Source organism: Lotus japonicus, chromosome 2 (genome assembly GCF_012489685.1).
Source record: "Lotus japonicus ecotype B-129 chromosome 2, LjGifu_v1.2".
NCBI lineage: Eukaryota > Viridiplantae > Streptophyta > Magnoliopsida > Fabales > Fabaceae > Lotus > Lotus japonicus.
Window position 1 is genome coordinate 54,902,038 of NC_080042.1, and position 13,969 is coordinate 54,916,006.

A 13,969-nucleotide genomic window follows, 5' to 3' on the forward strand; every position below is an offset into this window, starting at 1 on the left:
TTTCTTTTACTCTAACATTCTTCTTATGTTGTTTTTCTGTTTAGGTTCATGATAGAAACTGAAATGTACTAAAGAAATGACACCCTCCAGATGCAAAACCACAAGGTACATACCATTACTTATATGATTAGCTCGCTTCCTAGAAACAGTTCATTCCACCTAGAAAGGCAAGATTAGCTTATATTTTTAAATTTATTTTCTTTTATGGGGACGGGTGGATGAAAGAACATTTTTTTTTCTTTCCGTTTTGGTATATCTTGGGATTGAGAAATCATGAGTTTCCTGTCTTCATTCTAAAATTACAATTTGGGATCAATTTATTTTGCAGCTTGTGTTAAGCCTTGGAACTGGCGTCAATGGTTTCACTCTTGACCCGGCTCTTGGTGAGTTTATCCTGACTCACCCTGACATTAAGGTATTACTCTGCTCACTCATGGACCTTGATTAAAAGTATACCCTTCTCTCTATTGTAAGATAATATACAGATTCATATAGAGCATAAAGGGAATGTATATCCACACATCTGTGGATTACTTGAGACATGTGTTAACTCTTTGGTGTGTGGTTCTCTGTGCAGGTCCCAAAGAAAGGCAAGATTTATTCTGTGAATGAAGCAAATGCCAAAACTAGGATGCTCCTACTGCCACGTATGAGTAATCAATGAGTATATTCAATGAGTAATGCTTAGTTTGTCAAGCATCTATTAGTGATTTTATTTTTTATTTTTCTTTCTTAGAGTCTGCATATGAATTTCTCTTTTCTCCACCTAATATGCTTCCTTCTCCTATCTGTTTTATAACTCACTCAATGGTGAATCTGATATATATTAAGCCAAAGTTAGTGAAATAAGGCATTTTAAGTTAATCAAAAAATTGATAAGGGTGATGCAAGTAATCTTTTTTAATTGCATACTAAAGTGATTCATGTATGCTTAGAATAAGATTAGTATTTGATGCTGCGATAAATATAATGAATCTAAACGAACTGAATATTTTGTGTTTCAGAATGTGAAGACACTAATGTTGCAGTAAAGATTGCATTAAGAACTCCAGTTCAGTAAAGAATAATTCATTTCATGAGAACATCTTCTATTATATACTTTAATTTAAACCCACCCTATTGACATGATCTCATGGAGCTTAATGCGACTGGATCCGAGCACAAATGGCAATGGTGAAGTCAGTTTTTCTATTTTCCTGTCCAATGGGTGATTTTGTAGATTTGAATTCATCTCATTTGACTTGTACTATTTGTTATAGGTAAAGGTTTGTGATTTTTTGAACAACTAATCATCCATCTTGTGTAGCATCTAAAACTTATGAAGTAGTAAGCTTCTATTTCTCACGCATGATATGATGCAATGTAAACACTATAAACCCATAAGGTGACAAAATATTAATGATGAAGGTAGAAGGTTCTCAACAAATATACCATATAGAAGTGTGTCTGTTGTTGTTTCTTATTTAATGGATGATGCTTATTCACTTGGTGCTTAATTAGCTCTTTGTGTTTACTGAAATATATGGATCAATAAATAGGGTGCAAATGTGCAATTGATTCTACCAATGCTAGTGCTAAAAGTTTTTTCTACCGGTTAACTTTTTACACTTCTGTAGGTTTTTGCTTATTCATCCGATTTAGATGTGTCTAAATTTCTTGTAGATTAAAAAATTGGAGTATATTTGGGCTTCTTAAATCAGTCCTATAACTATTCATATTAATCAATGCTGGAACTTGGTGTACAGGGTTTTGCTAGGAGTCTTGGCTCGACCACAATTCTCTTGGCTCGATATTGGAGGATCCTTACAGCTCTGCAAATAGCTTGGGCCAAAGAGTTAGATACATGGTAGTACGATGACTATATTTCTCTCTAGGTTCCTATGATTTCTATATGCCTAACTTGTGATTTGTTTGCTTTAATTATGTACATGTTACCAAGGAGCATAGTCATAACACATAAACTTTCCGATCGTATGTAGATGATGGAATGTTGGTCCCAGTTGAGGAGAGAATATCAGCTTCAACAGTATGTCCTCCCTCGGGGTAAGAGATGTAAAATTTGGGTTTTCATCTTTTTGATCTACAGTTTTGGACTTTCTTTGATGCCTTGATTCAACAATTTGTGCATAAATGACCTGTTCTATTTTTCCCAAAGTGTGATCATAAAATATTTTCTGTGAAGTTAACATGCCCGATGAGACAAAACTATAAGATCAAGTTTTGATCGAGTAGTACAACTCTATGTTTTGATGATTACAAGTTAACATTTTAGTATGAACAATTATGGTACTCTAACGTGTTTTTCTGAGTGTGCTATTTACAGGCTCTGACCTCAATTCAATCTCACACAAATCAGAAGCATTGTGCATAAAGAGTGACCCAAGCAACGCTTTCGCAACATCTATGTTCACTCTGAACAGTAGAAACGCTTCAGAAGATCTGAAGTCATACAAGCTCTGATATGGACTCAGTCACTTGAAGTTCTGAAGATCCAGATGTTCTGACAACCAAGAAACTCTGAAGGTTCAGATGTTCTGATGGTGTAGAAGACTCTGAAGATCCAGAAGCTGAAAAGTGGAAACTCTGATATCCAGAAGCAAGATGACTCTGAAGACCATGTACTTCCCTCTGAGTTCAGAATCAGAAGATACAACGGTCAGAGGATCTCTGCTTCCCTCTGACTCTGATCAACGAGCTTCACAAGTTCCAACATGAAGCATTCCCCTGATCAGAAGTCTACTAGGTTTAAAGGTCAAGTCACTATCCAAGTACAAAAGTAAATGTACTATCCTGACGACCTACCTAACATTCTCAGCCACAGCAGAAGCTGGAATTTCCAGAACTGCCCTCCAACGGTAGCATTTCCATGCAGCGTTCAAACCCTAATCCTTGGAGTATAAATAGAGGCTGAAGATTGAAAGATGCGGTTAGAAGAATCTCAGATGCGCAAGCTATATTCAAAAACCTTCTAAGCATTCTTTCATCTGAATTCATTGTGTTTACTCTTAGCTTTTCAGAAGCAAATTCTTTGTAAACATTCTTTCCTAAACAGTTGTTTAGTTACCTTTAGGAGATCAAGGTTGATCGGATCCTAGAGAAGACTAAGAGAGTGAATCTTAGTGTGAGCTAAGTCAGTGTAATTGTTAGTCACTTGTAGGTTTCAAGTGCAGTTGTAACACTTACCTGATTAGTGGATTGCCTTCATTCTAAGAAGGAAGAAATCACCTTAACGGGTGGACTGGACTAGCTTGAGGGATTTATTAAGTGAACCAGGATAAAAATCCTTGTGTGCTTTTCTATCTCTTATCTTTAGCAAGGCAAAGCAATTATATATACCCCATGATAAGTTATTAAATAAGCTAAAGCAAGGGGAAAAATAAAGAAAACTTGGTGAAAGCTAATAAGCGTGACAAGGATGTCATGATAAGTTCTCATGACAAATCAACTTGATTGGTATTGAATCAACTCTGTCTCATGTTAGTGAAGTTGTAAGTAATTATATATATATATATATATATATATATATATATATATATATATATATATATATATATATATATATATATATATATATATATATATATATATCCCCTTTTGACATGTTTATGATGAGCACTTATGTACCATCAATTCTAACTCATACACTAGCTTTACAAAATCTTTTATGTTTTAGTAGGCTGACTTCTAATGCAAGCTCTTGTGTTTATCTCATAAATAAACATAACTATTCCTGTTTTGAGTACTCAACTAAGACTCCTTCTCCAAGCTTTTGTGTAAAAATGTCAGCTTGGTGATTTAGTTATCAATTGAAGCTCCTTGATAATTATATGATGGAGAAGCAAAATATCCATCATTAGTGCCATGGATATTTGTAAAAACTGTGCTTTAGCCCTGTTTATTAAATTAAGTGCATTTTTAGAAGAAGATTTTCAAGAGTTAAGTTGTGAAGCTTTTCAATGCTTTGATAGTTTGAAGCTAAAGGTGAATTCTACATGTCACTCATGAACGCCAGATTCTTTGTTTGAACAATAAAGCATTCTGTGGTTGTTTATTAGAATCATGTACAACTTTTGTTTTCTCAAATTTATTATAGCAGTTTATACTTCCTTGCTAGAAAATGAATATCATAATAACTGAAGTTGTTCCGATGCTTGCTTAAAAACCAAAGGCTAATAGTAATTTGTAATTTATCACATTTTAAGCCATGTATATTTGTAATGATGCGACAGGACACTCATCTTGGTGGAAAAGGAAGTGATATTGAGAGAAAGCATGAATCAACACCTTCACCAAGCAAACAACCACCAACTGGTTCCAAGAAATCTGTTTCACAGGGTGAGGTAGGTTTCAAAAATTTGGCTATGAATCTATATATAATTTAGCACCTTATTTAAATTGTGTAATTAGAACTATTAGAACTATTACCAAATACCACATATTGTAATAGCAAGTTCTTCTCTCTGCATTATTTGTATTATTTCCCACCTCATAATCTATGTTGTACTCTTCGTTGTCCATGTAGTAGCCCTCGCCCTCCTTCCGGTTTTCATGACTTTTTACCCATAGTAACTTGCGTGTCTGACAATTTGTAGGTACCTTCAAGCTACCAAAACCAGCTGGAAGTTCTTCTTTATAGGTTGTTTGCCTACACCCTATCTCATGGTTGTTACTCTTTGGGATGGTGCTTGGGTTGTTGCTATGAAAAGGGTCTCAAATTAAATGTTGATTATTTTGATGCGAGGAAATATTCTCCAGCACAAACTTCATAAACTAAGGAGTTAAAGTGTGTTCAGATATAAAAGTGATGTATAGTTAACAATTGATTGTACTCCATTATTGAGATTTGAGACTAATGCTACATTATATGTTGCATGTTATGCTATTCATTTTCTTATCAAAACTTCATTATATAGTACGTATGGTTTTATTTATAAGAACTAAATAAGAGGTTTACTTTGGGCATTTTTATAAGAATTAACTTGCAGTTTGTAGTGCAACAATTATTTTTGATAAGAGTATTATTTAATTGAACTTTCTCTTTCTTTCTACTCTCCTAAGCATTACTAATACACAGAAAATAAGAAAAGTGAGTTCAGGACAATTTCGAAAGTTCAATAATAATTGAGAACAAAATTTATGCAATTAACTACTTTAACTATATTTTTTAACCCGTGTGAATTAGTTTCTCGGTTTTTATAAATAGGACTAGAGGTAGTAGCTTGGTTTGGTTTTCGCTTAAACTTAGATATTCATTTTAATAATGTGATCTATTTTTTTTTTCGGTCTCACATGTCAAACATTAACCTTTTATCAGTCATGTGATATATTTTTTTTAGTCTCCTAGCCTTAATTGAAAGTCCTAATTTCACTGTTCATGGACACTTTTTTTTTTGACCCGATTTCGTTTGGGTTGGGCCTGTAGCTAATGCTAGCCCTTAGTTGATTGTAGGGGGTTCGTACACCTCTGTTTTTCAGTTGTGAACTTCAGAATCCCATCCCACCGTTTTTTGTCGTGATCGCCTCAAACGCTCATTCCTAACAGCGAAAATGACATAGCTCCAACTCATCCTCCCGTACCTATTCCATGCTATTCTCACAGTTGTATTGTACTTCCTATATCTCCTTTTCATGGATTCTCGCTTAAAGACAGGTACAAATTTCCTGTAGCCGTCGTTCTCCTCTATCGCTTTTCCATGATTTCCTTCTTACTTTTACTGTTCATGGGGCAATCTCTATGAGGATAATAATTATGAAGTGTTCGAAAGTTGTCTGATATAAAGTTCACTAATATTGAAGATATTTCCCTTATCATTGCAACGTACGCGCGGTTTGTTGCTATAACTTTTAGTTAGGCATAAACTCAAAAAAAACGACAGATGAAGCCTAACGTGCATCGCACGAGAACCATCCTAGTGATAGCTCAAGCTAGAGTGACTCTTTTAAGAGTTTAATGTTTGTTTTTTTTGTCAATAGAGTTTAATTTTTGTTAGTCGGACCTTTGCATAATGGGACAAAGCCCACAGGAAAAAGGGACAACTTAACCCAAGATACAACATACCAACATAGTCGAGTCCTTACACCATAAGACTAAAGACCATGGGCTAGCATGATGATAAAATAAAAATAAAGTTGATAATTAACATGATTCGTTGATATTTAGAAAATATATTTTCTAAAATATTATCAAAATAAAAGAAAAAATATTTTCATTTTCACCTAAAAATTAAAACGATTGAAAATAATGAGATGAAAACACGGTGGTGGGGAGATTTTTGGTAGTGAGGTGGCAGCGACAATGATGGCAGTAGCGGCGACGGTGACGATGGTGGTGGTGGCAGCGACCGCAATGATGGTGGGGGAAGTGACAATGGCAATAAGAGTGGTCACTAGTCACAACAAAAAAAAGGGTACCAAAACTAGTGTCGACCACGACATCGACGCTAATTTTGGCTAATTAGCTCGACTAAACTGATGCAAAGAGTAAAAAAACACATTTATGTCGTCAATCTGACCAACGACAATCAGTGTCAGTTAACTAACATTTATTGTTGGTTAACTAACATCTCTATGCATTTTAGACAAATGCTAAAATCAATGTCCCATATGTAGCGTTTGATGCCTATAATTAGCAGTTGTGTGTGGTTGAGTCAACGTACACCATCAATCTTTGCATTAGTTTTGACGAATGCTAATGTGGAAAAATACAATCCATTTCACGAGGCTGAAGGGCTAGAGTCGTATAGGCCGATGCTAACTTTCGTTGGTTTCTCCGCCCAATCTTTCTTATGAAGGTATGAAAAACACTAGAAGGGGAGGTTCAATAGAATTTTGCAATAAAAACGTTTACTTTTGAAGTTTCACGTAAATCTCTCGGTATCAAAGATAAAGGGAGCAAAGAGTAAAGAGAGAAGCACACAAGGATTTTATCCTGGTTTACTTGAACAAATCCTCAAGCTACGTCCAGTCCACCCGTTAAGGTGATTTCTTCCTTCGTTGAATGAAGGTAATCAACTAATCAAAAGTTGTTACAACTGCACTAGCAAACCTTGCTCAGTGACTAACACGCCTATGAACTAGCAACCACAAAGACACACAAGTCTTAGTCTTCTCAATGATCCTGACCTAACTGGTCCCTTAAGGAATACAAACAATATATTCAAAGTTTGGGTGTACAAAGAGTACTTCTAAAACAAGCAAGGTGTAAACAAATTTAGAACAATGAAGAAAATGATTGCTAAGGAATGCTTGAGTGTAGGTTGATTGCAATGAGTTTTTTTAGCTTTTTCTTCCTTTCTTCAGCCTTTAAGTACTCCAAGCCTTGAGTGATTTTTCCGTTGTGAAATTCTATCCGTTGGAGGGTACATCTGGAATTTTCAGATCGTACAAAGGCTGATCCTCGTTAGGTGGTGGTCAGGTTAGTACACTGCGATTGTACTATTTGATAGTGACCATTGTCAAACGTGAATCTGTGAAGCTTCTAATCAGAGTCACAAGGATGCTTGGATCTTCAGAACTTCAAGCCTTCAACATCTGGACCGTGCACTTCAGAACTTCTAGTCTTCAGAGTAGAAGCACTTGGTCTTCAGAGCCAGCTTTCGTTGGGTCTTCATAATATTCAAGTATTTAGAATCTTTGATCGTTCACTCAGAACTTCTGGTCTTCAGAGTCTTAGCACTTGATTCTTCAGTACCCTCATCAGAGCTTTTATCTTCAGAACATCTGAAGCAGTAAACTACCGTTTGTCAGAACGTAGTGAGTGCAGAAGCGGTTTGTTGGTCAATACTTTGGTCTTTGACTTCTGATAAATTCCACTTTCAATCAGAATCAGAACCTGTTTGTCAAACATACAAAAGACAAACGTTAGAGTACTAAAGTTATTCATATACAAAATATATACTTGTTATCATCAAAACCTAGAGATGTACACAGAAGTAAAATCTTGGTCTAACATTTTATACGCCTCTTCTCTCCCTCATTTCTCAAACCTTTACATTCTTCCGCTCCCTCTGTCGCCCTCTGCATTGGCCCCTCCCTCCTCCTTCTCTTCGATGCTCTCTTTCTCTTAGGCCCTTCCTCCTACTCTTGCACCTTCACCCTCGGCCTCCCTCACCCTTTCTCTTCGTCCCTCCCTCCTCCTCGGTTATCCTCACTGTCAACATCTCTATCTTCTTCCTCCACCATCCTTTCCCTCATCCTGAACTCTTGGCATTTTCTTCCTCCATTCTTCTCCTCCGCCACTATCACCCTCACCCTGGACCTCTTCCTCCTATACCTTCAGCTACGCCACCTATCTCTCACCCTCTTCCTCAGACCCTCCTTTATAATCTCCTCTCATCCTCACCCTCTCTCTCGACCACTTCCTTCTCCCTCTAGTGACGGTACCGTCACCGCCTCCCTCCACCAAACAATCCTGTTGTTGCACTGCCTTCAATTGTTGTCGCACTTCTGTTGAGAGATTTTTATACATCGATACTACATTCAAAATTCTCCAGATTCAATTGTAGTATAGTATAAGGTTTTTTTGTATCCACAGGGAATTGCTAATACAAATGTCATTCTATAGTAAAGTTACTCAAGCAATAGAATTTCAAAAGGTTGATGATTTTTAGTGAACAAATGCACATGTAAATTAAACAAAGTAAGAATGAAAAGCGATTGGATATCAAGATGAGAAAGCAGTTGGAAATGGAGTTCACTGTTTAACTACTAGTGTCCTATGATTCTATATGCAAATTCATTCCTATATATGATTCACCAACACCAGCTCTACCCTATTTCATTGATTCCTCACATTAGTGGTTATATATAACTCACTTTCCTAAGTATTGATTCCTCACATTTATAGAAAAATTAAGTTATCTTTAAGCTTAGGTGTTTAAATGACTAACAAGCCTAATTCCATTCCTACACATTAGGTTTATTAGATGGTGAATCCTAGGTCAGACTTTAGACGTCGTAGCTTCCGCTCTTATGCCGAATCAGGCGATATGTTCTAGGTGCGCAAACTAAAACATAGCATTAAGAACAAGAGACAACCATTGAATCATGTGATAAAAATGATATTACATATAGAAATCAAGAAGAGCACATCAGAGTTAAAGGTTACATCTAAATCCAACAAGAGAAACTTAGAAACTCATGTTCATGGATTCCTTCAAGCTTACAAGAGAAGTGTTAGAATATAATATTAGAATAGAATATTAGAATATTCATTCTTGATTTATTATGATGTAATTACACATGTAATCTAGTTTAGATTTATTTCCTATTAGCTATTATCCTAGGACTTTTGTATATATATACTCAGTTGTTTATCAATGAAAAGCACGGAATACAATTCTTTCATGGTATCAGAAGCTAGTTCCGATCCTATGACCTAGCCTTTATTTCTTTTTAAGTTTTTTTTAGTTTTATTTTCCTTTCGTCGCCGCCGCCGCACCTTCTCCTGAACGTGCCGCCGTTAAAGCAATCGTGTCGCCCTTTATCCTTAGAGCGTCGCCTCCACCGCTGCTCTCACAGGCCCTTGCCGTGATTGAGCCCCCGCCGTCCCATTCTCCTCTTTGAATGCCGTTGTCGCTCACACGTGCATCTTTGTCGTGATTGAGTCGCTCTCACGTGTGATCCTCGTCGTGCTTGAGCCGCCGCCGCACCACCTTTTCTTGTTCTTCCTCTTTCCCTCACCACCTTCTTCTCTTCTTCTTCATTCAAACAAATAAAAAAAAAACCCAGTCGTGCTCCACCGTATCGCCGCCACACGCTTCCCCACCGCGTGTCGTCGCAGTATTTGCATCAGCAAAACCGCGACCACGTATTACGCCTGTGGTCTCAGCGTCATCAACGCGCACGCCTCCTGATCCGGCCTCGTCGCGCCACCGCCTACAACCTCCGACACCGACCTGTCCCGATCCGCCTTCTCTCCACGCTCACGGGATGTTGCTTCCACCTTCCAATCGAAGGAACCCGCGACCCAGACAAAGCCAAACAGACACGACCTGCAAGCCACGAAACCCTAGCCCAATTTGACCCCAACCCCAAAGAAAAAAAGAAACCCAAAAATAAATCCGGGTCAACCTCCAACCCAGTGTACCGGACACTCGGTTTGCCCAGGCCTCCAGCCGGTTCTTCTCTAGAACGGTTGAACCATCCCAGCCAGATAGAGAAAAAAAAATGTTTTCCATTTTTTTCCTAATCCATTTTATGGCAGATCACACTCCGATCCCGGCTCTCCAACGCCAACGGTTGTTCCTTACGCCAACAATGGTTCCTCCTCTTCAAGTCACTCAGAGTTTTTTTCGGCCGCTCTCGCGTTTGAATAGTATTTTATTTTTACGAAAGGCTTACCTCGAGTCCTTTTTGATGATTTTTGCTCCAGTCTCAGCATCGGTGAACCTACAGCTTCGACTACTGGGGTGTGTTAGAATATAATATTAGAATAGAATATATGAATAATCATTCTTGATTTATTATGATGTAATTACACATCTAATCTTGTTTAGATTTATTTCCTATTAACTATTAGCCTAGGACATTTGTATATAAATACTCAATTGTTTATCAATGAAAAGCACGTAATACAATTCCTTCAAGAAGAACTAAGATGATGGTGATGATTCGTGACGTCCGTGAACCGTGTACAACTCGTCGCAGGGTCAAGAATCCTTGTGCACAGCTTTCTTCTTCGTTCTCTCTGAAGTTTTTCTCTAAGAAGTTCCAATCTCCCTAAAAAGTGGTGAGCTTTTTCTATTTAAATGAACCAGAGTCGTGGATTTACGCTTAGCAAAGATTTGATCGCGAAGCGAAATTCTGATAATCTCCTTTGAAATGCCTTACTTTCGCTTAGCGAGCCTTATTCTTGCTAAGCGAAATCTTTTTCCTTCATGGGAAGGTTTGCTTCCCTTGCTAAGCGACATATATCATGGCTAAGAGAAACTCTCCTCTTCAAAATACATTTTTCTTGGCTTGGATTTTCTCTAACTCTTTTCCTACATCAAAAGCTCACTGTCAAAACACTTATAAAGCATATTCTAACTAAATTAAACATATTACAACTAAAAACTATATATATATATATATATATATATATATACCAAATCTAATCAAAGGATAGTCAATTTGATTGAAATTTCTCATGATAAGTGCCTAAACTACTACGGAAAATTAGGTAAATTATGCACTTATCAACTTCCATCGTCGCATTGGCGCTCTACTGTCGCTACACTACTGCTGCTCACCTCCGCTCAACAACTCTCGCCCCACTACCGCCTAGCGACTAAGCTAGTATGCTGATTTTATTTGTGATTTTTATTTTTCTTAATAGATTGTATTAGTTTTATTTTTATATGTTGTGGTTATCGATGCAATATTTTGTGGAATAACAAGGTGTGATCATTCCTTATTCTATATTTTATTACAAGTAGGTTAGATCTCGTAGAAGACACTGAAAAATAGTATCTTAGATTAATCGTGGAGTCATCGAAGACCCTAATGTTGCTAGGGAGTAACAAGAAAGGATTAAATGAAGAGAGCATATGAAATTGTATTTTCCCTTGAGAAACGGTTTAAAGATCAAAAGAGTTGTTTATAAGCGTAAAGTTTAAACGAAAAAAATAATTAAGAAGAAGATGAATGTGTTGGATCAAGTGATAAACCAAAAAAATAATTGTAATAAGATTATTAAATGATTAATAAAATATTATAAATTATATTGTTGTCGGTTATTGCAAATGTCTTTTAATTGTTACAAATATGTTAGGATTATTTTCACCACAACAACGTCAAATTCATGTTGCATTGTATCCAATTACACCTCTTGTTTGCTTTTCAGTTGTTTCTCGACCTAAATAATTTTAACACTGAAATATAGATAAATGTTTGTTTTACATGGCACTGGATACCATGCATCATCATTGTATGCTTCGAATTCGATCGCGTTGCTTTACCACTTTATCACTGTAATTTCTCTATTCTAAGTCTTTATTTCTCTATATGAGAAACAGGAAATGAGGACATAGAATAAGGAAATCACATTGATGATAGTATTTAATGAGAGTAAACAGTCATTTTGGTCCCTGATTGTGTATACCAGTGACGGATTGGTCCTCATACTTTGAAAATGGTAGTTTTTAATCCCTGAATGCGTTGTCGTGGGTCAAGTTAGTCATTTGTTCAGTTTTCCGTTAGTCCTTCAGACGGAAAATGTCAAATGTCACGTTTTTTTACACGTTGGCATCATATGTGGCTCTCCAACGGTCAGAATGAAAGTAAGTAAACACATTCAAGGACCAAAATGACGGCTTACTCCAAAAAATCACTTAACCATCATCTTCAACCTCATCATCTTCATTCTCAATGTCACCTTCTTCTTTCATCATTTCCAGAAAACAAACACAAAGTCCCCAAATTTTCATCCTCCATCATCTTTTTCCATATTCAACCATTAAACTTTAAAAACCCAAAAAAAATATTTCTTCAACTTCATGTTACTCATCTTCTTATTCTTCACTTTTGGGTCTTTTTATTCATTATTTTTGTTGCTACTATTAGTGTTTCTTCAACCCTTATCATTTGTAACTTTGTGCTCTTTCATGCTTTGTCTTCATTTGTAACTGATGTGAAAAGTCTTATAAAAGTTCACTGTAATTTCGAAATTGCCACCGCATTACCTTTCACATCAGGTATTTAATCAACTGATGTGAAAACCCTGATGTGAAAAATCCTTTTTCTAGTAGTGAATATGACTCCTTTCTAATTTTGTGTATTCTATGGCTATGGAATGAATATGGGATATAATTTTAATTTGTTTGTGAGCACAAACACTGCTGTTATATTCAATTTGGATTTCTCTTTTCAATTGTTGGTTTTGAATTGGAACTTTAATATTACGGTCAACTCTGCTTCTACCCTTGACAAAATTTGTGTTCTCAGTTGTGGGATTTTAACAGGTTTGGAACCTTGACATGCCTATATATAATGTTTGTAAGTAAAGGTAATCAATCACATATTAATATTAAATCCCACTCTATTAGTTTGTATCCAAATTTTACGCTGCTGAAAAGGGCAAGGGTTTGTGGTGCTTCAAGAATCATTGGAGTAGATTTAGTTTCCAGCCGATTTGAAGAAGGTATAATGATTTGTGGATCAAATGATTTTAAAAGGTTCATCAAAACCTAATTATATTACTTTTCCTTATTGATGGTAATCTATGATTTTAATTTCGTTGGAAGGTAACAAGTTTGGATTCAATGAATTTGTGAAACCAAAATATCATGAGAAACCTGTGCAACAGGTTAGTTCATGAACACCCTTAAGTTCATTATCTCTCCAAAAGTTGTTCCACTTTGGTGAAAAAATTAACAATTATTATTTTGCAGCAGTTTAAAACTCCCGGTAAGCTTGTGTATTTTCCTAAAAATATTTTTACGAATTTTGGTTTAAAAATATTTCCAGCAAATTTTTCTTTAAAAACTATTATATCAAAACCCACATGTAAAATGCAAAATATAGGACCCTCACTAATTTGTGGTTCAAATCTAGGATCCCATGATGATAGGATCATGTGGAGAGGTTTGGGATCCTGAGATACTGACGTTATCCTTTTCCCTCGATGATGTGTGGCAGTGTTATAAAACTCGGCTCGAACCGGCCGGTTCGACCGGTTGAGCCGAGAACCGGACCCTAAGCCGGTTCGAGCCGAGCATCAGATCGGCCGTGCAATTCACCCGTTGCGATCCGGAAAAAACCGGCCGGTTCAGTCCAAAAACCGGTGACTCGGTCCTTACGGTTGGACCGGTTCGCTATTTAAAAAAAAAAGTGAAAACATAAAAATCAAAACTGTGTCGTTCAGTCAGTAGGGTTTCATTTCAACTTTCACAGTTTCACCCATTCGATCTTCAGAGTCTCAGACCTCAGTGCTGCATCCTTCACCCATTTGATTCGATCTTTCTCATCGTGCGCCGCCGCCGCTCCACCA

General features: G+C 36.6%; 1 long non-coding RNA gene across 1 annotated transcript; it reads left to right on the plus strand.

The window, feature by feature from the left end:
- The first annotated feature begins 1,854 nt into the window (after positions 1–1,854).
- On the plus strand, positions 1,855–4,868 carry LOC130738371 (uncharacterized). Its single transcript, XR_009019355.1, has 4 exons — positions 1,855–2,043; positions 2,324–3,488; positions 4,230–4,340; positions 4,593–4,868. It is a non-coding gene; the product is annotated as an uncharacterized LOC130738371 (long non-coding RNA).
- The last annotated feature ends 9,101 nt before the right edge of the window (positions 4,869–13,969 follow it).